This window comes from Triticum aestivum, chromosome 6B, assembly GCF_018294505.1.
Source record: "Triticum aestivum cultivar Chinese Spring chromosome 6B, IWGSC CS RefSeq v2.1, whole genome shotgun sequence".
NCBI lineage: Eukaryota > Viridiplantae > Streptophyta > Magnoliopsida > Poales > Poaceae > Triticum > Triticum aestivum.
This window is the reverse complement of record NC_057810.1, coordinates 543,986,277-544,014,250: the sequence shown is the minus strand read 5'-3', so window position 1 is coordinate 544,014,250 and position 27,974 is coordinate 543,986,277.

Sequence of the window (27,974 nt, the reverse complement as noted above, 5' to 3'; positions counted from 1 at the left end):
CATGTGGACCGTCGGAAGAATGAAGCGGCAGACGCTTTAAGCCATTTGGGCTCTCAGCGCAAACCGGTCCCGCCTAATATCTTTCTGGACGTGCTGCACAACCCGTCAGTCAAGCTCCCAGGTGAAGCGGATTTGGCTATTCCTGATCCGGAGGCTCAATTGGTGGCAGCATTGCATGCTATTCCGGATTGGACAGTTCCTTATCTTATGTACATGAACCGGGGGGAGTTACCAGAGGATGAGATTCTAGCCAGGCAAATAGTCCGGCGATCCAAATCTATGACGATTGTCAATGGTGAATTGCATCGTCGCAGTGTATCAGGGCCGTTTCAACATTGTGTTTCTCCTGAGGAAGGCTGTGAAATCTTAAGAGAAATCCATGAAGGGGATTGTGGACACCACGCCGGTTCAAAGTCTCTGGTGGCAAAGGCGTTTCGTCACGGGTTCTACTGGTTGACAGCGCATGCTGACGCGGAGGACTTGGTTAAACGGTGTGATGGATGTCAGAAATTTTCAAGGCGTGCTCATGTGCCGGCTCAAGAATTGAGGATGATCCCAATAACGTGGCCGTTTGCAACTTGGGGGCTGGATATGGTCGGACCTTTTAAAAGATCCAAGGATAAGAAAACCCACCTTTTGGTGGCAGTTGACAAATTTACCAAGTGGGTTGAAGCGGAGCCTGTCAGCAAGTGTGATGCAGCAACAGCGGTGCAGTTCATCAAAAAGGTGATTTTCCGGTTTGGCTTTCCACACAGTATCATTACTGACAATGGTACCAATTTATCTAAGGGCGCTATGAAGGAGTTCTGTGAACGAGAGCATATCCGGCTTGACGTGTCGTCAGTGGCACACCCCCAGTCCAATGGACAGGCAGAACGAGCTAATCAAGAGATCTTGCGAGGCATCAAACCCCGGCTTATGGTCCCATTGCAAAGAACACCAGGATGTTGGGTTGAAGAGCTACCATCTGTGCTATGGAGTATCAATACTACGCCAAACCGATCCACAGGATACACGCCATTTTTCATGGTCTACGGAGCAGAGGCAGTTCTCCCTAGTGATATCCGGCATGATTCGCCTCGGGTGGCAGCTTATGTCGAAGCGGACAATGAGACAGCACGGCAAGACGCTTTGGACCTATTGGACGAGGAGCGTGATATAGCAGCTGCCCGTTCGGCGATTTACCAACAAGATCTTCGTCGCTATCACAGTCGCCGGGTTAGAACCAGAACTTTTCAAGAAGGAGATTTGGTGCTTCGGCTCATCCAAGACCAAACAGATATACACAAGTTATCCCCACCTTGGGAGGGACCTTTCGTGGTCAGCAAGAATCTGCACAACGGGTCGTACTATCTGATTGATATTCGAGAGCATAAAGACTCACGTACATCAGAGGAGGAGACTAACAGGCCGTGGAATATAGCTCATCTTCGGCCTTACTACACTTGAGCCATCGGCTCTATCTATGTACATATCATGACAGTGTATATATTATCTTTGATATAATAAAACCGGAGCCTCAGCTAAAGCGGGGTCTCTGTCTTTCTTATCATGCGTGGTTACATGGAGTGGCTCTGTTTTTAAAGCGGACTCCGGTTTACCCCTTGACATTTGCTTTTTATACATCACTGGGGGCCTTGGTCGTGTCCGAACCAACGCGACACCTTTTGATAGGCGACAGCCACCAGATCACTTGGGGACATGGTCAAGTCTGAACCAGTCACGCCTCTTGGTCGGCCTAAGGCCACAAAATCACTTGGGGGCTTGGTCGAACCCGAACCATTGCCACGCCTCTTGATCTGGCATATATGCCACGAATCATTTGGGGACCTGGCTGACTTGAATCATTGTCACTCCTATTGGGGGCTTGGTCCTGTCCGACCATCGTAATACCATCTGATCAGCTCAGTATAGCATATTTTTGCAAACAGTTTTTATCATTGCCTTGGTTTCCATGGTATTTTCATGGCTTGTTCTTAGTTTTTTGTTGGATTCCTTTTATGTCAACAAACACCTTTAATCCGGAGAAGTATGCCCGGTTTATTTTTATTTTTTCTTGTTAACATCATGGAGTAACAAGGGGGTTTATATTGACCCAGTACGGTCTATACGGGAGCTGTTTTCTCCCCCCTTGTTGACGGTAATGGTTTATAAAACCTCCGCTTCAAAGCTTGGCTAAACCAGCTTCATGCCAAGACATGGCAGGAAATATGAATGGAGGTTTTTTCGAACAAAAGCTTCAGTACTTATGCACGAAGGCATATTGAAGATAGAAGTATTAACTATCCTGTTACAAGGCATCACGGTGCCCGAATAAAGATCATTTGTTATTTTGGAAAGATTCCAAGGACAGCTATACAAACCGGCTCCCGGTTTAGGCCTGCTCCTCGTCATCATCCGCTTCAGCTTCTTCGTCCCTACCCATTGGCTGGAAATCAACAGTGGTCCAGTCGATTCCCATTAAAGCTTGGAAAACAGCCTCTTCATGTATCAGGGAAGACGGTTCAATATCAGGAGCGTAAGTGTGCTTACGGATTGGAGGGATCAGATTCTCCGCTTCAAGAGTTGGGGCAGGCACTCGCTTGTTCTGGTCATTGTATTGTGCTTGATAATGCGTCAAGTCTGCCTCTTCAGCTAGCTGACAAGCCAGAGGGCGCACTGCACGGTTTATTGCCCTTAAATCCTCTTCGTTGAATTCAGAGCCATCTTCCTTCAGGCTGGGATAGCCTTGAGATGCTTCCACAGGGTCGAAATCTGGCACCCATGCCTTTGCCCGGATCAAGGCGTTAATAGCTCCGGTTCGAGCAGCAGATTTCTTCAGCTCCTCCATCCGGGCCGGAAGCATCGACAACATGTTAAGAGTGTCCTGGATTAAAGAAGGTGCCGGGTTGTTATGAGAGGCTGTGGTGATGATCCGCTGGGCTCCGGTATATAATTGTTCCACTAAGGTGTAGGCAGCCTTCAGTTTCTTCCGCACATCGTTTCCCAAGTGCCCGATGCGTGTGCCTACAACAATATAGGGACGGTTTCAAACCGGATTTACGCTGCAGCAGGTTCAAATTATCACAAAAGTTAAAAGGAGCTTACCAAAGATCGCAGCGGTCATGGAGTGTATTTGCCGCTTTACGGACGTCAGTTCATCCGCCACCGGTTTAAGGGCAGCTTCAGCATTTTCCGCTCTTTTGGTTAAAGCGGCCTTCTCAGTGGCCCAATCAGCCCGCTCTTTCTTGAAGCCTTCCTTCAGCTGTTCAGCGGTGCTCAAGGCGCTGGTTAATTCTTCCTTTGCCTTGTCTGTTTCAGCTTGTTGAGTTTTCAAGGCCTCCTGCAAATCAGCAATCCGGTCCTCCTTGATTCTCACCTCAGCCTGCATACAGACAGCATTTAGCTTTAAACAAGCGGTCCAAGAAATTGAAGTATCAACCACATAACAAAGTTATACGCCTGATACTTGGGGGCTAATGAACCTTCAGTTTTCAAAAGTTACTAGATTGCAAAGTCCCAAGCTCAATACAGGTATTCAACTTGGCACTTGGGGGCTAATGGCTATTTGCTCAAATTATGTTCTAAGGGTAGTTTTCTGTTGGAGCCCCGGTCTAATTCTGCTAAGTTAAACCGGCCCTTGGGGGCTATATTAATGGATTTCAAAAGTGTTGAGGATCATATTCAAGTCCCGGTTTGACGAAGGCTACAAACCGACCCTTGGGGGCTAGGAGGATTGATGCAAAGGCAGTCAGTAAAGAAGTAAGTTACCTCAAATTTATCCCTCATCATTTTTACCAGACCAGCTTCACAGTCACGGCTAGTATAAAGCCGGTTTAGATAGCCGGAATGAAGATCTTGGGCACTCAGAGCAGCATATGTCTCCAGTTCAACATCCCATTTTTCTTTATTCAGAGCGGAAAAATCCTCTTTTATGGTATGCTTGGTTAAGGTGACAGGATTCCCGGGTTCAAAGCGGCCTACACCGGTAATCACAACATCATCATCTTTGGACTCGCCGGTTTGTGTTAGTGTGATCGGTTTGTCAGCAGGACTGTGGGATTTCTCAATCCGGACGGAGCTGACAGGCGGGTCAGCAGAGACTGAAGTATTAATAGGCCTCTCTTCGGGAATAGCATCGTCTTGTAAAGGAGGATCATTGGGAATATCCTCAGGAGCAAATGCTTCAAGATCTGGCGTTTTGTCATGTTCTGGGGCTACATCTTCTTCAGCCGCTTTATCCAGGCGGGCTTTCTTGCTCGGTTTAGGTTTGGCCCTGAAAGAAAATCAAAGAGTCAAGGAAAAGCATAAGCCATTACATAGTGTACTGGAAGCATATGTTCAGCTTAGCTTACCCAAGAACCGTTTTTAACGGTGGCAGCTGAGTGGCCGACGATTCACCAGAAGATGAATGAGAAGTAACCTGATAATCGGAGTCGGATGGGTTAAGAGGTTGACGGAAGAAACCCGCTTTAGGATGTAAATCAACAAAAAGGTCAGAGACCTCGGAGCGGCGTTTTCGAACCGGACTGTTTGGTAAACCGGTGGAGGTAACTACCTGGCCACTGTGCCGGGTTGTGCGGCGAGCTTCATGTTGCTGAGTCTTCATAAGAAATTTAGGATCCAAATAAGCAAGAGGATGAGAAAATTTAACTTTCCGGTTTGCCTGTCGAAATTTTGGCAAAGGCAAGATTTCTGAATCGGAAGAGAGAATAGTTACCTCAACGAATTCCGCATTGCTGGCTTCAGCGTCGTCCTGACAAGCATCATCATCAATAAGGCGTGTAAAAAATAAGCCAAGCGAGTCAAGTTCTACCTCAAGGTCCGGGTTACCCACATCGTCATCAATAGCTGGATCAGATGAAGCGGTGGTTTTTCTCTTGTGAGCTGGCTTCTTGATAACCTTGGTCTTGGGACGGATTGGCCGCCCTGCTTTCTCCGTTTTGTCTTGAGAAAGCTTCTTGCTCCAAAACGGATTATCGCCCTGGATCAGCAGTAATTAAATGTCAAACAGATAAAGCAGTAACCGGTTCAACAATAGAGCAATTAAAATCTTACCGCTGGCGGTTTGTTGGTGGTGCAGTAAGGAGGCAGACCGGTTTGAGCACAGAGGTGCTCCGGTTCATTCAGCATCTTTTTTACAGATTCTGTGACTTCATCATCGGGGAGTTGGATTTTAGTGTGTCGGAGTGGGTCATCGACACTATCAGTATACTTGCACATCAAACTGGAGCGCCGGCTCAGAGGCAGTATGCTCCATGATATCCAACAGCGTGCAAGATCTATTCCCGTTAAGCCGTTGGCCATAAAAGCTCGGAGCTTGGACAGTTGCGGAGCGTATTTAATTCTTTCCTTGGCGCTTAGTCTTTGTGGAAAAGGGTGCGTGTTGCTGAGCCGTTCCGGACGGAAGCCAGGCAAGGGATTTTCATTGTCAGGGGAGGTATCCTTGCAATAAAACCAAGTTGCATTCCACTCCTTGGGGTGAGTATGGAGTTTGACGTGGGGATAAGTGATCTCCTTCCTCTTCTGAATGGCCATACCGCCCAATTCAGTGTTGGGGCCATCGGTGAATTCAGTGCGACGGTTTAAATGGAAGAGGTCTCTAAACAACTCAACTGAAGGCTCCTCTTGAAAGTATACCTCAGAGAGCACTTGAAAGTGGCATAGATTGGTAACAGAGTTGGGGCCAATATCCTGTGGACGGAGCTGAAAATTGGCTAACACATCCCGGTAAAATTTAGAGCCGGGCGGTTTGAAGCCCCGAGCCAAGTGATCTGCGAAGACCACAACCTCTCCTTCCTGGGGGGTGGGAGGACATTCATTTCCAGGAACCCTCCAGTGGATCGTATCTTTACTGTCTAAAGCGCCGATCAAGACTAGATCGTCCAACTGTGATTCCGTGACGCGAGAAGGAACCCAATTGCACTCATACACTTGTTTGGCCATGGCGAGATCTACAAGAAATAGGTGATCCGGTTCAAGAACACGCTGGGTAAAAGAAGGTGTTGATCTAAACTACGATAAACCGGGGACAGTACCTATAAACCGGTCTTCCACAATGCGGCATCATGTGGATTCTGGCGGTTCAACCAGGGGACTAATGGTATATACCGGTTTAGTAACTTTTTTCTATGATAAGTTAAACCGCCTGACCTAAGCATCGGAAGAAATTGAAGCTATGGATAACTAGGTATGCAGAAACAAGTTTCACATGATCTTATCACAGCCGCGGATCTACCGCGAGCTCACAAAAACAGAAAATATTCCGAAGAGTAAGGCAGAAACAGAAGTGAACCATTGAGCGGGTATGTGCGAGAGATATATGGACTTAGATGAGAAACTACAGGTGGATGCTTAAAGACTACTACTAAACGCAGCAGGGATTCACAGATTCATTCAAGGTCAGAAAACAGGTATGAGCATGCGACGAACACAGCACGAACATGGAACCCTAAGAACAGATCTAGGTCAAGAAGAGGAGAAAGCTTACCGGGAACGGAGAAGATGCGGAAAGATGCCGCAATGCTCTGGTACGTTCAGGTTGATGCAGCGGCCCAAGACGAGGCAGAGGTCGACGGCGGTGGCGGAGCTCCAAGGCTGGCGACGCGAGGAAGACGAAGAAGAAGGGACGAAGGGAAAGGGAAAGAAATGACCCTTCGGTCTTATTTATAAGGCAACAGAGCTAGGTCAAGCGCGCGAATCCAGGAGCTATTGTTAAAAGAGGGCGTTATAAATGATAAAATTTCATGATGACGTCATGCCGGCTTACAGCAACCAGAAATGATGACGACACGGCGGTTTACCAATTACCCGAAGATGTCCAAGACACCAGATTTTGTGAGGGATTGACATGAACCAGTTCAAATCAATCTGGGGCCTAATGTTGGGGATATTACCACTAGGCGTGAACCGGCCTGCTTGGGCCGGGATAACTTCATTAGTGGTATGAACAGATGAAGGCCCAAGGCCTGTAGCGGGTTTAGAACCTGTAGCCGTAAACCGGCCTGATGTGCAACTTGTATTGTAAGTTAGGAACAGAGAGATACCAACCGGGATACGAGTATGGACCGGTTGGGACTCTATGGACCGACGGGCGTCACCCGTGTATATAAGGGGACGACCCGGCGGCGGTTCAGGAGGAGAACGACAACTCGAGTCTAGGCGAAGCTTGTTTGCTCCCTAGCCATCGAGACCACATCAATTCCATCGCAACTAGATGTAGGCTTTACCTTCATCGAAGGGGCTGAACTAGTATAAAACCCTCGTGTCTTTGTGTCCGCTTTAACCCCTTCAAGTAAACTCGTAGCGATGGCTCCACGACTAAGTCCTTTCGCTAGGACATCTGCCGTGACAAATCCACGATAGGTAGTATACAACCTTGAGTATCCTTGCACTCAGCGTTGCAGGCCCCTCCACTAAGCGCCATGTTTGTCTCGCCAGGAGTGACAGGTTGAATAGTTCTATGTCTCAAAATCCTAGTCCTCCCAGGCATTTTGGTTTAGTGCAAACCTCCCATGAGACCCAACAAGGCTTCCTCTTGTCTCGCTTGCTTCCCCACCAAAACTGGCGGATCATTGACATCACATTCTCACAAATGCCACGCGGCAACCTGAAACAAGCCATAGAATAAACAGGAATAGCTTGAGCTACTGCTTTAATAAGCACCTCTTTACCCGCATAAGACAATAGCTTCTCCATCCATCCCTTGATCTTGTCCCATACTCTATCCCTCAGATATTTAAAGGTTCCATTTTTTGAGTGACCCACATCAGTGGGCATGCCAAGGTACCTCTCACTCAATTGTTCATTATGGACATCCAGAGAAATTTTTATACCATCTCAAACAGAATGATGGTATCCTTTGCTGAAAAATATTGATGATTTTGAATTATTCACTCGCTAGCCTGAAGCATTACAGTAGATAGTCAACAAGTTTGACACTGTATTTGCCCCCTCATTACTCGCTTTGAATAGCAACATGCTATCATCATCAGAGAGAAGGTGGTTAACAGCCGGAGCTGTCGGAGCCACCTGTACTCCCACAAAATGCGATGATTGAGATTCCGATTTCAAGAGGCACGAGAGGCCCTCCACTGCAATCAAAAAGAGATAAGGGGAGATTGGGTATCCCTGTCGAATACTCCTGGTGGGTTTAAATTGGTCTAGTTTCTCTCCATTAAAAAGAACTAAGAATGATACTGACTTGATCATGCCCATTACAACACCAATCCATAATCTTGCAAAGCCAAGCATGATCACAATTGCCTCCAGATATGTCAATTCTAGCCTGTCATAAGCTTTCATCATATCCAACTTCAAAGCACAATGACTATTAGATTTAGATTTGCTCCTTTTCATGAAACGGAGGCATTCATAGACGCAACTGATGCTATCTGTGATCAATCTTCCAGGAATGAAAGCAGATTGTTCTTCAGAGATAATATCAGGCAAGATTTGCTTCAATCTGTTCGCCACTACTTTTGAAGCAATTTTATACAAAACATTGCACAACTTAATTGGTCTGAATTGAGTGAGGAGTGTTGGATTCAGTACCTTCGGTATTAAAACCAGAAAAGTATCGTTAATGCACTCCGGACTTTCCTCCCCCCTGACAATCTTCAACACCGCCTTAGTAATCTCTTCACCACACACATCCCAATGCCTCTGATAAAAATATGCAGGGAAGCCATCCGGCCCGGGAGCTTTTGTGGGGAACATTTGAAAGAGCGCTATTTTCACCTCTGCACTAGTGTAGGGAGCGTGTAGAATATTGTTCATGGCAGTCGTGACTTTCCGAGGCACATGGTCAAGCACAACCTCCATGTTTGTTACCCCCTCAGATGTTTATAGAATATTGTTTTGAATTCCTGCACATATTTCTAATTTAAGAACATTGTTAAGATCCACTAACATTTTTCTTAATCCTTGATATTACTTGAGCAGGCTTGCAGCTGTCAGATGGCCTTCGTCGTCGCGCAATCATGTCATGGCTTAAGCATGGCTAACATGCCATGCGCAACAATAGTTGTCGCGTCGTATATCAACGGAAACTTTTTGCCAAATTCAATACAAAGTATATCAAAATTGGAAAACATTCAGCTAATACAAAGTTGTCGCGTCGTATATCAACAGAAGTGAACCATTGAGCGGGTATGTGCGAGAGATATATGGACTTAGATGAGAAACTACAGGTGGATGCTTAAAGACTACTACTAAACGCAGCAGGGATTCACAGATTCATTCAAGGTCAGAAAACAGGTATGAGCATGCGACGAACACATCACGAACATGGAACCCTAAGAACAGATCTAGGTCAAGAAGAGGAGAAAGCTTACCGGGAACGGAGAAGATGCGGAAAGATGCCGCAATGCTCTGGTATGTTCAGGTTGATGCAGCGGCCCAAGACGAAGCAGAGGTCGACGGCGGTGGCGGAGCTCCAAGGCTGGCGACGCGAGGAAGACGAAGAAGAAGGGACGAAGGGAAAGGGAAAAAATGACCCTTCGGTCTTATTTATAAGGCAACAGAGCTAGGTCAAGCGCGCGGATCCAGGAGCTATTGTTAAAAGAGGGCGTTATAAATGATAAAATTTCATGATGACGTCATGCCGGCTTACAGCAACCAGAAATGATGACGACACGGCGGTTTACCAATTACCCGAAGATGTCCAAGACACCAGATTTTGTGAGGGATTGACATGAACCAGTTCAAATCAATCTGGGGCCTAATGTTGGGGATATTACCACTAGGCGTGAACCGGCCTGCTTGGGCCGGGATAACTTCATTAGTGGTATGAACAGATGAAGGCCCAAGGCCTGTAGCCGGTTTAGAACCTGTAGCCGTAAACCGGCCTGATGTGCAACTTGTATTGTAAGTTAGGAACAGAGAGATACCAACCGGGATACGAGTATGGACCGGTTGGGACTCTATGGACCGACGGGCGTCACCCGTGTATATAAGGGGACGACCCGGCGGCGGTTCAGGAGGAGAACGACAACTCGAGTCTAGGCGAAGCTTGTTTGCTCCCTAGCCATCGAGACCACATCAATTCCATCACAACTAGACGTAGGCTTTACCTTCATCGAAGGGTCCGAACTGGTATAAAACCCTCGTGTCTTTGTGTCCGCTTTAACCCCTTCAAGTAAACTCGTAGCGATGGCTCCACGACTAAGTCCTTTCGCTAGGACATCTGCCGTGACAAATCCACGATAGGTAGTATACAACCTTGAGTATCCTTGCACTCAGCGTTGCAGGCCCCTCCACTAAGCGCCATGTTTGTCTCGCCAGGAGTGACAGGTTGAATAGTTCTATGTCTCAAAATCCTAGTCCTCCCAGGCATTTTGGTTTAGTGCAAACCTCCCATGAGACCCAACAAGGCTTCCTCTTGCCTCGCTTGCTTCCCCACCAAAACTGGCGGATCATTGACATCACATTCTCACAAATGCCACGCGGCAACCTGAAACAAGCCATAGAATAAACAGGAATAGCTTGAGCTACTGCTTTAATAAGCACCTCTTTACCCGCATAAGACAATAGCTTCTCCATCCATCCCTTGATCTTGTCCCATACTCTATCCCTCAGATATTTAAAGGTTCCATTTTTTGAGTGACCCACATCAGTGGGCATGCCAAGGTACCTCTCACTCAATTGTTCATTATGGACATCCAGAGAAATTTTTATACCATCTCAAACAGAATGAGGGTATCCTTTGCTGAAAAATATTGATGATTTTGAATTATTCACTCGCTAGCCTGAAGCATTACAGTAGATAGTCAACAAGTTTGACACTGTATTTGCCCCCTCATTACTCGCTTTGAATAGCAACATGCTATCATCATCAGAGAGAAGGTGGTTAACAGCCGGAGCTGTCGGAGCCACCTGTACTCCCACAAAATGCGATGATTGAGATTCCGATTTCAAGAGGCACGAGAGGCCCTCCACTGCAATCAAAAAGAGATAAGGGGAGATTGGGTATCCCTGTCGAATACTCCTGGTGGGTTTAAATTGGTCTAGTTTCTCTCCATTAAAAAGAACTAAGAATGATACTGACTTGATCATGCCCATTACAACACCAATCCATAATCTTGCAAAGCCAAGCATGATCACAATTGCCTCCAGATATGTCAATTCTAGCCTGTCATAAGCTTTCATCATATCCAACTTCAAAGCACAATGACTATTAGATTTAGATTTGCTCCTTTTCATGAAACGGAGGCATTCATAGACGCAACTGATGCTATCTGTGATCAATCTTCCAGGAATGAAAGCAGATTGTTCTTCAGAGATAATATCAGGCAAGATTTGCTTCAATCTGTTCGCCACTACTTTTGAAGCAATTTTATACAAAACATTGCACAACTTAATTGGTCTGAATTGAGTGAGGAGTGTTGGATTCAGTACCTTCGGTATTAAAACCAGAAAAGTATCGTTAATGCACTCCGGACTTTCCTCCCCCCTGACAATCTTCAACACCGCCTTAGTAATCTCTTCACCACACACATCCCAATGCCTCTGATAAAAATATGCAGGGAAGCCATCCGGCCCGGGAGCTTTTGTGGGGAACATTTGAAAGAGCGCTATTTTCACCTCTGCACTAGTGTAGGGAGCGTGTAGAATATTGTTCATGGCAGTCGTGACTTTCCGAGGCACATGGTCAAGCACAACCTCCATGTTTGTTACCCCCTCAGATGTTTATAGAATATTGTTTTGAATTCCTGCACATATTTCTAATTTAAGAACATTGTTAAGATCCACTAACATTTTTCTTAATCCTTGATATTACTTGAGCAGGCTTGCAGCTGTCAGATGGCCTTCGTCGTCGCGCAATCATGTCATGGCTTAAGCATGGCTAACATGCCATGCGCAACAATAGTTGTCGCGTCGTATATCAACGGAAACTTTTTGCCAAATTCAATACAAAGTATATCAAAATTGGAAAACATTCAGCTAATACAAAGTTGTCGCGTCGTATATCAACAGAAGTGAACCATTGAGCGGGTATGTGCGAGAGATATATGGACTTAGATGAGAAACTACAGGTGGATGCTTAAAGACTACTACTAAACGCAGCAGGGATTCACAGATTCATTCAAGGTCAGAAAACAGGTATGAGCATGCGACGAACACATCACGAACATGGAACCCTAAGAACAGATCTAGGTCAAGAAGAGGAGAAAGCTTACCGGGAACGGAGAAGATGCGGAAAGATGCCGCAATGCTCTGGTACGTTCAGGTTGATGCAGCGGCCCAAGACGAAGCAGAGGTCGACGGCGGTGGCGGAGCTCCAAGGCTGGCGACGCGAGGAAGACGAAGAAGAAGGGACGAAGGGAAAGGGAAAAAATGACCCTTCGGTCTTATTTATAAGGCAACAGAGCTAGGTCAAGCGCGCGGATCCAGGAGCTATTGTTAAAAGAGGGCGTTATAAATGATAAAATTTCATGATGACGTCATGCCGGCTTACAGCAACCAGAAATGATGACGACACGGCGGTTTACCAATTACCCGAAGATGTCCAAGACACCAGATTTTGTGAGGGATTGACATGAACCAGTTCAAATCAATCTGGGGCCTAATGTTGGGGATATTACCACTAGGCGTGAACCGGCCTGCTTGGGCCGGGATAACTTCATTAGTGGTATGAACAGATGAAGGCCCAAGGCCTGTAGCCGGTTTAGAACCTGTAGCCGTAAACCGGCCTGATGTGCAACTTGTATTGTAAGTTAGGAACAGAGAGATACCAACCGGGATACGAGTATGGACCGGTTGGGACTCTATGGACCGACGGGCGTCACCCGTGTATATAAGGGGACGACCCGGCGGCGGTTCAGGAGGAGAACGACAACTCGAGTCTAGGCGAAGCTTGTTTGCTCCCTAGCCATCGAGACCACATCAATTCCATCACAACTAGACGTAGGCTTTACCTTCATCGAAGGGTCCGAACTGGTATAAAACCCTCGTGTCTTTGTGTCCGCTTTAACCCCTTCAAGTAAACTCGTAGCGATGGCTCCACGACTAAGTCCTTTCGCTAGGACATCTGCCGTGACAAATCCACGATAGGTAGTATACAACCTTGAGTATCCTTGCACTCAGCGTTGCAGGCCCCTCCACTAAGCGCCATGTTTGTCTCGCCAGGAGTGACAGGTTGAATAGTTCTATGTCTCAAAATCCTAGTCCTCCCAGGCATTTTGGTTTAGTGCAAACCTCCCATGAGACCCAACAAGGCTTCCTCTTGCCTCGCTTGCTTCCCCACCAAAACTGGCGGATCATTGACATCACATTCTCACAAATGCCACGCGGCAACCTGAAACAAGCCATAGAATAAACAGGAATAGCTTGAGCTACTGCTTTAATAAGCACCTCTTTACCCGCATAAGACAATAGCTTCTCCATCCATCCCTTGATCTTGTCCCATACTCTATCCCTCAGATATTTAAAGGTTCCATTTTTTGAGTGACCCACATCAGTGGGCATGCCAAGGTACCTCTCACTCAATTGTTCATTATGGACATCCAGAGAAATTTTTATACCATCTCAAACAGAATGAGGGTATCCTTTGCTGAAAAATATTGATGATTTTGAATTATTCACTCGCTAGCCTGAAGCATTACAGTAGATAGTCAACAAGTTTGACACTGTATTTGCCCCCTCATTACTCGCTTTGAATAGCAACATGCTATCATCATCAGAGAGAAGGTGGTTAACAGCCGGAGCTGTCGGAGCCACCTGTACTCCCACAAAATGCGATGATTGAGATTCCGATTTCAAGAGGCACGAGAGGCCCTCCACTGCAATCAAAAAGAGATAAGGGGAGATTGGGTATCCCTGTCGAATACTCCTGGTGGGTTTAAATTGGTCTAGTTTCTCTCCATTAAAAAGAACTAAGAATGATACTGACTTGATCATGCCCATTACAACACCAATCCATAATCTTGCAAAGCCAAGCATGATCACAATTGCCTCCAGATATGTCAATTCTAGCCTGTCATAAGCTTTCATCATATCCAACTTCAAAGCACAATGACTATTAGATTTAGATTTGCTCCTTTTCATGAAACGGAGGCATTCATAGACGCAACTGATGCTATCTGTGATCAATCTTCCAGGAATGAAAGCAGATTGTTCTTCAGAGATAATATCAGGCAAGATTTGCTTCAATCTGTTCGCCACTACTTTTGAAGCAATTTTATACAAAACATTGCACAACTTAATTGGTCTGAATTGAGTGAGGAGTGTTGGATTCAGTACCTTCGGTATTAAAACCAGAAAAGTATCGTTAATGCACTCCGGACTTTCCTCCCCCCTGACAATCTTCAACACCGCCTTAGTAATCTCTTCACCACACACATCCCAATGCCTCTGATAAAAATATGCAGGGAAGCCATCCGGCCCGGGAGCTTTTGTGGGGAACATTTGAAAGAGCGCTATTTTCACCTCTGCACTAGTGTAGGGAGCGTGTAGAATATTGTTCATGGCAGTCGTGACTTTCCGAGGCACATGGTCAAGCACAACCTCCATGTTTGTTACCCCCTTAGATGTTTATAGAATATTGTTTTGAATTCCTGCACATATTTCTAATTTAAGAACATTGTTAAGATCCACTAACATTTTTCTTAATCCTTGATATTACTTGAGCAGGCTTGCAGCTGTCAGATGGCCTTCGTCGTCGCGCAATCATGTCATGGCTTAAGCATGGCTAACATGCCATGCGCAACAATAGTTGTCGCGTCGTATATCAACGGAAACTTTTTGCCAAATTCAATACAAAGTATATCAAAATTGGAAAACATTCAGCTAATACAAAGTTGTCGCGTCGTATATCAACAGAAGTGAACCATTGAGCGGGTATGTGCGAGAGATATATGGACTTAGATGAGAAACTACAGGTGGATGCTTAAAGACTACTACTAAACGCAGCAGGGATTCACAGATTCATTCAAGGTCAGAAAACAGGTATGAGCATGCGACGAACACATCACGAACATGGAACCCTAAGAACAGATCTAGGTCAAGAAGAGGAGAAAGCTTACCGGGAACGGAGAAGATGCGGAAAGATGCCGCAATGCTCTGGTACGTTCAGGTTGATGCAGCGGCCCAAGACGAAGCAGAGGTCGACGGCGGTGGCGGAGCTCCAAGGCTGGCGACGCGAGGAAGACGAAGAAGAAGGGACGAAGGGAAAGGGAAAAAATGACCCTTCGGTCTTATTTATAAGGCAACAGAGCTAGGTCAAGCGCGCGGATCCAGGAGCTATTGTTAAAAGAGGGCGTTATAAATGATAAAATTTCATGATGACGTCATGCCGGCTTACAGCAACCAGAAATGATGACGACACGGCGGTTTACCAATTACCCGAAGATGTCCAAGACACCAGATTTTGTGAGGGATTGACATGAACTAGTTCAAATCAATCTGGGGCCTAATGTTGGGGATATTACCACTAGGCGTGAACCGGCCTGCTTGGGCCGGGATAACTTCATTAGTGGTATGAACAGATGAAGGCCCAAGGCCTGTAGCCGGTTTAGAACCTGTAGCCGTAAACCGGCCTGATGTGCAACTTGTATTGTAAGTTAGGAACAGAGAGATACCAACCGGGATACGAGTATGGACCGGTTGGGACTCTATGGACCGACGGGCGTCACCCGTGTATATAAGGGGACGACCCGGCGGCGGTTCAGGAGGAGAACGACAACTCGAGTCTAGGCGAAGCTTGTTTGCTCCCTAGCCATCGAGACCACATCAATTCCATCACAACTAGACGTAGGCTTTACCTTCATCGAAGGGTCCGAACTGGTATAAAACCCTCGTGTCTTTGTGTCCGCTTTAACCCCTTCAAGTAAACTCGTAGCGATGGCTCCACGACTAAGTCCTTTCGCTAGGACATCTGCCGTGACAAATCCACGACAGGTAGTATACAACCTTGAGTATCCTTGCACTCAGCGTTGCAGGCCCCTCCACTAAGCGCCATGTTTGTCTCGCCAGGAGTGACAGGTTGAATAGTTCTATGTCTCAAAATCCTAGTCCTCCCAGGCATTTTGGTTTAGTGCAAACCTCCCATGAGACCCAACAAGGCTTCCTCTTGCCTCGCTTGCTTCCCCACCAAAACTGGCGGATCATTGACATCACATTCTCACAAATGCCACGCGGCAACCTGAAACAAGCCATAGAATAAACAGGAATAGCTTGAGCTACTGCTTTAATAAGCACCTCTTTACCCGCATAAGACAATAGCTTCTCCATCCATCCCTTGATCTTGTCCCATACTCTATCCCTCAGATATTTAAAGGTTCCATTTTTTGAGTGACCCACATCAGTGGGCATGCCAAGGTACCTCTCACTCAATTGTTCATTATGGACATCCAGAGAAATTTTTATACCATCTCAAACAGATTGAGGGTATCCTTTGCTGAAAAATATTGATGATTTTGAATTATTCACTCGCTAGCCTGAAGCATTACAGTAGATAGTCAACAAGTTTGACACTGTATTTGCCCCCTCATTACTCGCTTTGAATAGCAACATGCTATCATCATCAAAGAGAAGGTGGTTAACAGCCGGAGCTGTCGGAGCCACCTGTACTCCCACAAAATGCGATGATTGAGATTCCGATTTCAAGAGGCACGAGAGGCCCTCCACTACAATCAAAAAGAGATAAGGGGAGATTGGGTCTCCCTGTCGAATACTCCTGGTGGGTTTAAATTGGTCTAGTTTCTCTCCATTAAAAAGAACTGAGAATGATACTGACTTGATCATGCCCATTACAACACCAATCCATAATCTTGCAAAGCCAAGCATGATCACAATTGCCTCCAGATATGTCAATTCTAGCGTGTCATAAGCTTTCATCATATCCAACTTCAAAGCACAATGACTATTAGATTTAGATTTGCTCCTTTTCATGAAACGGAGGCATTCATAGACGCAACTGATGTTATCTGTGATCAATCTTCCAGGAACGAAAGCAGATTGTTCTTCAGAGATAATATCAGGCAAGATTTGCTTCAATCTGCCCGCCACTACTTTTGAAGCAATTTTATACAAAACATTGCACAACTTAATTGGTCTGAATTGAGTGAGGAGTGTTGGATTCAGTACCTTCGGTATTAAAACCAGAAAAGTATCGTTAATGCACTCCGGACTTTCCTCCCCCTGACAATCTTCAACACCGCCTTAGTAATCTCTTCACCACACACATCCCAATGCCTCTGATAAAAATATGCAGGGAAGCCATCCGGCCCGGGAGCTTTTGTGGGGAACATTTGAAAGAGCGCTATTTTCACCTCTGCACTAGTGTAGGGAGCGTGTAGAATATTGTTCATGGCAGTCGTGACTTTCCGAGGCACATGGTCAAGCACAACCTCCATGTTTGTTACCCCCTGAGATGTTTATAGAATATTGTTTTGAATTCCTGCACATATTTCTAATTTAAGAACATTGTTAAGATCCACTAACATTTTTCTTAATCCTTGATATTACTTGAGCAGGCTTGCAGCTGTCAGATGGCCTTCGTCGTCGCGCAATCATGTCATGGCTTAAGCATGGCTAACATGCCATGCGCAACAATAGTTGTCGCGTCGTATATCAACGGAAACTTTTTGCCAAATTCAATACAAAGTATATCAAAATTGGAAAACATTCAGCTAATACAAACACCTTTCGTGACTTTTCCAAAACAAGCTTATGGATCTAAAAAATGTTATTAAGTTTAAAAAAAACTTTATTCACCTAATTCAAATAAAATTATTTTAATATTTTCCATGGAAATCGAACGAGGTTCGCTACATATTGAAAATAAATTTTATCTAACTAAAAAAAGATATGCAGAAACAAAATAATATTCATGGAATTCAACAAATGTTCGTTACATTTTCCTGAAAATAACCGTTCAACTAATTAAAAGTTGCTCATTTTATTTTCAATTTTTGTCACCTAATTAATATATTCATGAATTTCAAAATATTTTACAAATATGTTTGTTATGTTTTAAATAATTTTCCATCTCACTTAAATAAATTCAAGAAAATAATAATAAAATTAATAGAATTCTGAAAATACTCTGAATTCATGGACATTTTGTTAATTCATGGACATTTTCTAAAAATTCCTGATGCTTTGATTTCCTGTACATATTTCTAATTGAAGAACATTGTTATAGATCCACTAACATTTTTCTTAATCCTTGATATTACTTGAGTTCTCGAACATTTTTTCAATAAATATTTTTTCGAATTTCCAAACATTTTTTCACATTAATGTACCTTTTGAAAAACAGAAATAATTTTTTGTATTCATGATCATTTGATAAATTTACAAACCTTTATCAAATTCAAATTTATTTTTCAAAGTCACAAGTTTTTTCAAACTGTCAAACATAGCTTCAGAAATGATGGCCATTTTTAATTCTTTAGTTTTAAAAGTTCTAGATCATTTAGAAATTCCTTTTTTACATAAATTATCTCATTCTCAAATTCATAAACATATTTGAAATACATTGACATTTATATAATCTGAGAACCTTTTTGAGTATGTGAACTTTTCTCAAGTTTGTGAACATTTTTCAATTAACAAACATTTTTTGATTCAGAATTTTTTATATTCATGAACATGTTTGCAATTCCATGGTTATTTGTTGAATCGAATGACATTTTTTCAAATTCGTGAGCATTTTTTGAATTTACATTGTTTTCCGAATTGCTTACAGTTTTGTTGAATTCATGAACACCTTTTTTATCCATGAACATGTTTTCACATTCGTGATCATGTTTGGAGTTCCAAAACAATTTTTGAATTCACGGTCTTTATGAATTTACGAATATATTTTGATAAAACAAACTAAAAGGAATCTGTTGATAAACATTTTTTAAATATTGATTTGTAAATACGATATGTCATAGAGCAAATCTTGAAATTGGAAGAAACAAATAGCAGCCAAAGAATGAAAAAAAAACATAGCGCCGCTGTAAGGAGCTATGGGGCAATGACCTCGCGGTCAGCCGGTTGAGAAACGAATGAAGAGAGAGGTAACCTTCAAGAAGGTTGCTGAACCATTTCTTTTCCCATTTACAGTTTTATTCGATTTCCTTTTTATTTTTTCTTCTCTTTAAACATTTTTTTTGCTTTTTAGTTATATTTTTATTAGTCAAAAACTAACTCATTTCAAGAAATGTTTAAGATTTCCAAAATTCTTTGTATTTTCCCAAAAAATGCGTGAAATTTAAAAATCCTTTAAGATTTCAAAAAATATTCATTTTTCAAAAATGTGGGAATTCCAAAATTGTTCCACAATTTCAAGAAATGTTCACAAAAATGTTTACTTCGTGAGAATTTTTAAATTTGCATACATTCTTTTGTATTTAAGAATTATTTTTAAATTTTGCACATTTTCTGAATTGACAAATTTTCCCAATTCCTACTATTTGTTGACTTCAAATTAAACGGATCGAAATAAAAGACAAAATGATAAAAAATACGAAATAGGCGCATGCTTCTGTCCCTAGCTTTGATTGTGCTCATTGGGCCCGCAGGCGATGTGAGCGGCGCGGTGGCCTGCTCGCTACGATCGATATGGTAGAGCCACGTCGGTCAAATTAAAGGACGAAGAACGAAATCAACATGGGTGACACGAGATTTTAACATGGAAAATCTCTCCAACATGGAGGGGAGAAAACCACAGGCGCCAGTCAGCAAATGTTCACTATATCGGGGGGGGGGGGGGGGTTACAAATGACGAGGATTTACAACCGATCAACTTATACTGTGAGACGGCTCACAAAGAATATATATATATATATATAACACATGTGAACTAGATCATTACTGATCCATACCGCGGGAGGAGGAGGGGGGGGGGGGGGGGGAGAGTTCGGCCCAAGCCTACGGGCGATGGATCTCGCTCATCAGAAATTAGTCTTTATTTGTACACTTAAATTTGGATCACAACATAACACGATACATAGCAGCACTCTGTATCGCTCAGCACAAATGTTGATTATTTATTAAGAAATTTAAACATTTACATAAAAATGTTCCTGATGTATTAAAAACATACAAATGTTGACCATGTATTAAAAAAGTCTTGTATTTGAAAAATATTGAACATGTATTATATATATACCAAAAATATGTATATATAAAAAACAAGCATAAAAAGTAAATTAAGAAAAATCTTAATTACTCCCTCCATTCCTTTATCTAAGGTGCACTATTTCCACCGCGGTGACCAAGGCAGTAAACTTTGGAGCGCGGTGTCCATGTATATAAAATGTTAAATATTTATATAGAATATTCTTATGATGTAAAAAATGTTGAATGTGTAAAAAAGGAAATCCAATAAAAAATGAAAACCAAATATAACCTATGCAAAGGAATGGAAAAGAGAAAACCACGAAAGAAAAATAAAAAAAAATGTTAAAACTGTGAAAGAAACAAAAAAAGTCAAAAGTAGATAATAAGAAAACCATTGAAAATCATGAAAGAAAAACAAATCTGGTGAAAAAACTAAAAGAAAAAGAAAAAAAGGGAACCAATGAAGAAATAAAAAAATAGGAATAAGACAAAAGAAACCAATGAATCAATCGGCCCAGCAGGTACGTGGAGGAAACCTTTTAGGCGAGCGTGTCATATATCCCGCGGCAAGCAAGATATAGTGTCTGCGGAGACCTCCTAGTCGGCGCCTTAGGAGAGCAACTAATTGAGGAGCGCTCCTTTAGGAGCCTCTTCAAGGTTCACTTGGGGTGGGCTGGCGTGCTCTTAGTCGCCGCCAACTATTGCGCTCTGGACGCTTCTTTGAAATTTTTTTCCGCACGCGTTTTCTGCTTTTAAAATGGATTTCCCCCCGCCTTTTTGGTTTTTCATCGGTCTTTCTTCTCTTTTCAACAAAAAAAAGGAAAACTCGTTTTTTCCATTGGTCTAGGCTTGGTTCGCTCGTCCACTATTGACGTCTTGACAAATTAACTATTTAGTTTTGAAAAAAGAAAAAGAAGAAAAAAATTCAGGGGAACGGTAGCACGGGCCATTGGTCTACAACATAGATATGCAAATACTATCAGTACTAAGTTCATGATAAGTTAAGTTCAATTAATCAAATTACTTAAGAACTCCCACTTAAATAGACATCCCTTAAGTCATCTAAGTGATACGTGATCCAAATCAACTAACCCATGTCTGATCATCACGTGAGATGGGGTAGTCATCAATGGTGAATATCTCTATGTTGATCATATCTACTATATGATTCATGTTCTACCTTTCGGTCTCCAGTGTTCTGAGGCCATGTCCGTACATGCTAGGCTCGTTAAGTTTAACCCAAGTATTCCGCATATGCAAAACTGTCTTGCACCCGTTGTATGTGAACGTAGAGTCTATCACACCTGATCATTAGGTGGTGTCTCAAGATGACGAACTGTAGCAACGGTGCATACTCAGGAAGAACACTTTTATCTTGAAATTTAGTGAAGGGATCATCTTATAATGCTACCGCCGTACTAAGCAAAATAATATGCATAAAAGATAAATATCACATGCAATCAAAATATGTGACATGATATGACCATCATCATCTCGTGCTTTTGATCTCCATCTCCAAAGCATCGTCATGATCTCCATCGTCATCGGCTCGACACCTTGATCTCCATCATTGCGTCGTGGTAGTCTTGCCAAGTATTGCTTCTACAATTATCGCTAACGTATACTGATAAAGTAAAGCAATTACATGTCGTTTGCATTTCATACAATAAAGAGACAACCATAAGGCTCCTGCCGGTTGCTGATAACTTTACAAAACATGACCATCTCAGGAAATAACGTTTATCACATCATGTATTGACCATATCACATCAGAACATACCCTACAAAAACAAGTTAGACGTCTTCTACTTTGTTGTTGCAAGTTTTACGTGGCTGCTACGGGCTTCTAGAAAGAACCGTTCTTACCTACGGCAAAAACCACAACTGTTGGGGATATAACTACTGAGTGTAAATCACCCAGGAGGGGCCGGTTCACCTTCAACTACATTGAAGCCCATGAAGACCCAGAAGACGGTGCTTTACTAATGAAGCTTAGAGGCCCGGAGCCCAAAAGCAGATTAGGGCCCATAGTGGTAAACCGCCATGGTTATGTAACTTGTATTGTAAGTTAGGAAAGGAGAGACCGAGCCGGACACTTGTATGAGTCGGCCTCGGGACTCTGTAGACCGGCCGGCGGTCAACCTATGTATATAAAGGGACGACCCGACGGCGGTTCAGGGACAATAGACAACAACTCGAGACTCAGGCAAAGCGTATTTGCTCCTTGGTCATCGAAACCCAATCAATTCGATCACAACTAGACGTAGGCTTTTACCTTCATCGAAGGGGACAAACTAGTATAAAACTCCCGTGTCCCTTGTCCGGTTTAACCCCTTCAAGCTAACCCGTCACGATGGCTCCACGACTAAGTCCTTTCATGAGGACATCTGACGTGTTAATTCCACGCCAGTTGGCGCCCACCATGGGGCTATCACATGATGGTTTCGAGTTCTTGAAGGGCAGCTCTGAAGGACTCAAGGGGTACATGGTTGGTCGGATGACCAAGAGTCGTCGTGGCAAGCTCTACATCAACGACGAAGGATGGGGCCCTGAGGCCGGCTTAATCGAGTACGGGTACCAGGTCCCCTTTGGCGGAATTCATGTCTTCATTGGCAAGATCGGCGAACCGGGCCCTGAGCCGGACATCTGCACCGACCTCGTCGAAACGGCTCAGCATGCAAATCCTGCCCGGGTTAAGCCCGCCTTGAAGCGTGCGTTCGTAGGATGTGTCCACAGGATCGGATCTGAACTGGTGTTTGAAGGCGAGACGGCTGTTTATTCCGACGGCGAGTCATCCACTGGTGAAACCGAGTCCCTATACCAAATTCATGATGGTGTGTTCGAAGGATATTCCGATGGCAACAGTATTCCGGACCTCCTTGAACCGCCAAGTCGGGTTGTTGTTTTTATGGCCGGAACACATCCCACTTTGCAGTCTTCATCTACAACAGGAATGAATTCCGGATCAGCGGTTGCGACAGGAGGCCCGGTGCACCGACCGGCTCAAGTCCTCTCCAGTTTGATGGATGCCTGGGCGACCTTGTTAACCACAACAGTTACCCCGGAGACGCAGGATCAGCACAATGCGGATATTGCAAAGCTGAAGGACCAGATAACACAGGCTAAGGAGGACCTGGCAAATGAGGATGCTAGGATGGCTGAAGAACAGGCCGCTTTGGATACCCAGTCATAGCAGATACAGGCGCAGAATTACTGGCTCATGTTGGATTAGAATGCCTCAAATGACGTAATGCGAAGGAAGTACCGATCGCGTATGCCGCCGGTCTTTGAAGGATTGAACCTCTTTAATACGCCGGGGGCTGGGCCGAGTAATCTGGCAGCTACGAACCGGACCGACACGCCTAGGGCAGCGCCGGATCAACCACGATTGACGGAACCACCTCGACAAACGGATAACCCGCCGCCCTATGTGTCAACACCACCAGGGCATTTTTCAAGCCCTTTGGATAACATGATTGCTGCAGCATCTCGCCTGGCAGCTATTCCGATGGAGGGCGATTCACTGGCAGCGATTGAGACGCGGTGGGCCAGGGATCTTCTTCAAATCGCCGTGGTGCAGCAGCAGGCTTATTCCTATAGCCGAGATAGAATTCATTCGACCCCCCGTCCGAGCAAAAGTTATAGCAGGCACATGGATGAACCGGAAGTGTCTAGCAGTGCGCGGCGCCGCAATGTCCCTCAAGGACCCAATCCGACGCGTGGTGAAGTAAATACTCAAGACATGGTGGATAATGGCAGAGCACGAAGGGAGGCCGCTTTGGCAGCACAATATACGGGTCGTTATCAACCCGCCCCGATTCAGCCCGCGGCGTCAGTAGACCGCGGCACCGGGTTAGCCTTCAGTTCCTGGGGAGTGCCGTGTCTCATTCCGGCTCTCCGTAACGTGCGACTGTCTAAAGATTTCAAGGGTCCACGTAAGGTGCCTAATTACACCGTTGATCAGCCACCTGAGGCGTGGGTCGAGAGTTATGGGATGGCAATGGAGATGCTGGATGTGGATGAAGCGGCCTGTGCAAAGTATTTCACGATGATGTTGGAAGGGACAGCCCGTACTTGGTTGAAAAACCTACCAGCCAACTCCATCGAGTCATGGGACCAGTTGAAAGCCCGGTTTAGAGCCAATTCCAAGGACACATGCAAATAGCCTATGTCCATTCTGGATTTGGATGCCTGTGTTCAAGGGGAGAACGAGTCAACAACTCATTGGGTGCGCCGGGTTTCAGAAGTTTTGCATTCGTCGGACCGGATTAATGCTGGCCAAGCGATCATAACGCTGGAGCGTAATTGCCGGTTTAAGTCACTTAAGATGAAGTTGGGACGGCTCAAGCGCCACTGCAATGACATGGGAACACTTATGGCAGCCTTGGTCAGATATGCCGATTCTGATAATACCAAGGATCCCGATTCTGATGAGACTTTTTGTCGCATGGGGTTGACAGATAAGAGTCTTAAACCGTCAAACACTGTTTTTCATGGTGTGGTACCAGGTAAATCGGCATATCCTGTTGGCAAGATCGCTTTGGAAGTTGTGTTTGGAGATGAGCATGATTCCAGGTCTGAAACATTGACCTTTGAAGTGGTGAAAATCCAGAGCCCGTATCACGCACTGTTTGGACGGCCGGCTTATGCCAAATTTATGGCGAGGCCCTGCTATATCTATTTACAGCTTAAAATGCCAGGTCATAAGGCGACTATCACAGTGCATGGAAGCCGAAAGAACGCTTTGGATTGCGAGGAAGGTGATGCGGCTTATGCTGAGTCGGTTTGTGCTACAGAGGAGCTGAAGTTTTACAAAGATATTGTTGATCCGGCAGATATGACCCCTGTGAAGAAGCCCAGCACCGAGCATGACCCGACCCTAAAATTCAAACCGGCCGATGAGACTAAACTTGTTGACTTTGTTCCTGGCGATTCATCCAAACAATTTAACATCAGCACCAATCTGGATCCGAAATAGGAAAGCGCGCTCATCGAGTTCATCCGTGAGAACCAGGACATTTTCGCATGGAAGCCTTCTGACATGCCAGGTGTACCGAGGGAACTCGCTGAGCACACTCTTAATATTGATCCCAAATTTAAACCGGTCAAGCAGTTTCTTCGCCACTTTAACGAGGAAAGACGCAAGGCCATTGGTGAAGAGGTAGCCCGGCTGTTGGCGGCTGAGTTTATTGTCGAAGTATTTCACCCCGAGTGGTTGGCTAATCCGGTGCTCGTTCTTAAGAAAAACGGCACTTAGCGTATGTGTGTGGACTACACAGATTTGAACAAGGCTTGTTCGGCAGATCCTTTTGCTCTCCCGCGTATTGATCAGATTATTGATGCGACGGCGGGTTGTGAGCACCTGAGTTTCTTGGATGCTTATTCAGGTTATCATCAGATTAAGATGGCAGTTAAGGACCAGGAGAAGAAAACCTTCATCACTCCCTTTGGAGCCTTCTTCTATGTTTCTATGCCCTTTGGGCTCAAGAGTGCCCAGGCAACTTATCAGCGTTGTGTGTAAAATTGTCTTCACACGCAGATTGGGCGTAATGTGCATGCCTATGTGGATGACATTGTGGTAAAATCCAGGAAGAAGAAACCTTGATAGATGACCTCAAGGAGACGTTCGACAATCTTCGGGTTTACAAAATGATGCTCAATCCGGACAAGTGTGTTTTTGGTGTTCCAGCAGGCAAGCTCTTAGGTTTTCTGGTGTCCAACAGAGGCATTGAGGCCAATCCGAAAAAAATCAAAGCAATTACATCCTTGGCTAAACCGAAGTGTATCAATGATGTTCAGCGTCTTGCGGGTCGAATTGCAGCCCTTAGCCGGTTTATCAGCCGCTTGGGAGAGAAGGCGATTCCTTTGTATCAGATGTTGAAGAAGACAGACGATTTCGTCTGGAGTGACGCAGCTAATGCGACATTTGAGGATTTAAAGCGGCAGTTGGTTGAACCGCTGATTCTTGCTGCTTCGATTGATAAGGAGCCCTTGCTATTGTACGTGGCTGCCAATGCCCCTGCGGTCAGTGTGGCAATTGTGGTTGAGTGAAAGGAGGCTGGGAAGGAGTATCTGTTTCAATGGCCAGTCTATTACATCAGCGAAGTCCTGATCGAGTCAAAATAACGATATCCGCATTGGCAGAAGCTGGTGTATGGAGTTTTTATGGCAAGTCGGAAGCTCAAGCAATATTTTCAAGGCCATCCCATCACAGTGGTTAGCTCTTCTCCTTTGGGCGATATAATTCAGAACAGGGAAGCAACTGGCCGGGTTGCAAAGTGGGCAATTGAGCTTGGTCCACATGGTTTGAAGTATATGCCTCGAACGGCCATCAAATCTCAGGCGCTTGTTGACTTCATCAATGATTGGACCGAGTTACAGGCACCAGAGGACAAACCGGACAGTACATACATACTGGACTATTCATTTTGATGGGTCCAGGCAATTGGAAGGCTCGGGGGCTGGAGTTGTCCTTACTTCCCCTCGAGGTGATAAAATTTGTTATGTTCTACGCTTAATGTTTCCTTGTACTAACAATGCAGCTGAGTATGAAGCCTTACTCCACGGTCTCCGTGTGGCTAAGGAAATGAACTTAAGCCGAATTCGTTGTTTTGGAGATTCTGATCTAGTGGCTCAGCAAGTTTCTGGTACTTGGGATTCTAAGGATCCACTCATGGCGGCTTATAGACGTGAGGTGGATATTGTGGCAGGTCACTTTAAGGGTTATCAGGTTGAGCACATCGACCGGCGCAAAAACAAAGTAGCAGATGCTTTAAGCCGGCTGGCGTCTCAGCATAAACCGGTACCACCCAATACATTTTTAGATATCCTGCATAACCCGTCTGTTAAGTTGCCTTCAGAGGAGGATTTAGCTGTCCCCGATCCAGAGGCCCAATTGGTAGCAGCTTTACATATCACTCCGGATTGGAAGGTTCCATATTTGGCATATATGAACCGTGGCGAGTTACCAGATGATGAGGTTTTTGCCAGACAGATAATCTGGCGGTCCAAGTCCATGGTTATTCACAATGGCGAGTTACACCGTTGCAGTGTCTCAGGCGTGTTTGAACATTGTGTTTCTCCTGAAGAAGGACAAGAGATTCTACGTGAAATCCATGAAGGGAATTGTGGTCACCATGGCGGTTCAAAATCCCTGGTGGCTAAAGCTTTTCGTCATGGGTTCTATTGGTTGACAGCTCATGCTGATGCGGAGGATCTGGTAAAGCGGTGCGATGCTTGTCAGAAGTTTTCACGTCGAGCTCATGTTCCGGCTCAAGAACTACGGATGATTCCTATCACTTGGACTTTTGCCACTTGGGGGCTTGATATGGTGGGACCTTTTAAGCGTTCCAAGGATAAGAAGACCCACCTGTTGGTGGCGGTTGACAAGTTCACTAAATGGGTTGAAGCGGAGCCCGTCAGCAAGTGTGATGCAGCCACGACGGTTCAATTTATTAAAAAGATCATTTTCTATTTTGGCTTTCCACACAGCATCATCACAGATAATGGTACAAACCTTTCTAAAGGTGAGATGGAGGATTTCTGTCATAGAGAGCACATCCGGCTTGATTTAGCATCCGTAGCACACCCCCAGTCCAATGGTCAAGCTGAGAGGGCGAATCAAGAAATCCTGAAGGGTATCAAACCCCGGCTTATGGTTCCTTTGAAGCGGACGCTGGGTTGTTGGGTGGAAGAATTGCCATCTGTGTTATGGAGTATAAACACCACCCCAAACCGATCTACGGGTTATACACCTTTCTTCATGGATTACGGGGCTGAGGCAGTCCTCCCCAGTGATATTCGTCATGACTCGCCCCAGGTTGCCAATTATGTTGAAGCGGACAATGAGCAAGCACGTCAAGAGGCGCTGGACCTGTTAGATGAGAAACAGGACATGGCTTTGGCTCGATCGGCGGTTTATCAACAAGACCGGCGGCGTT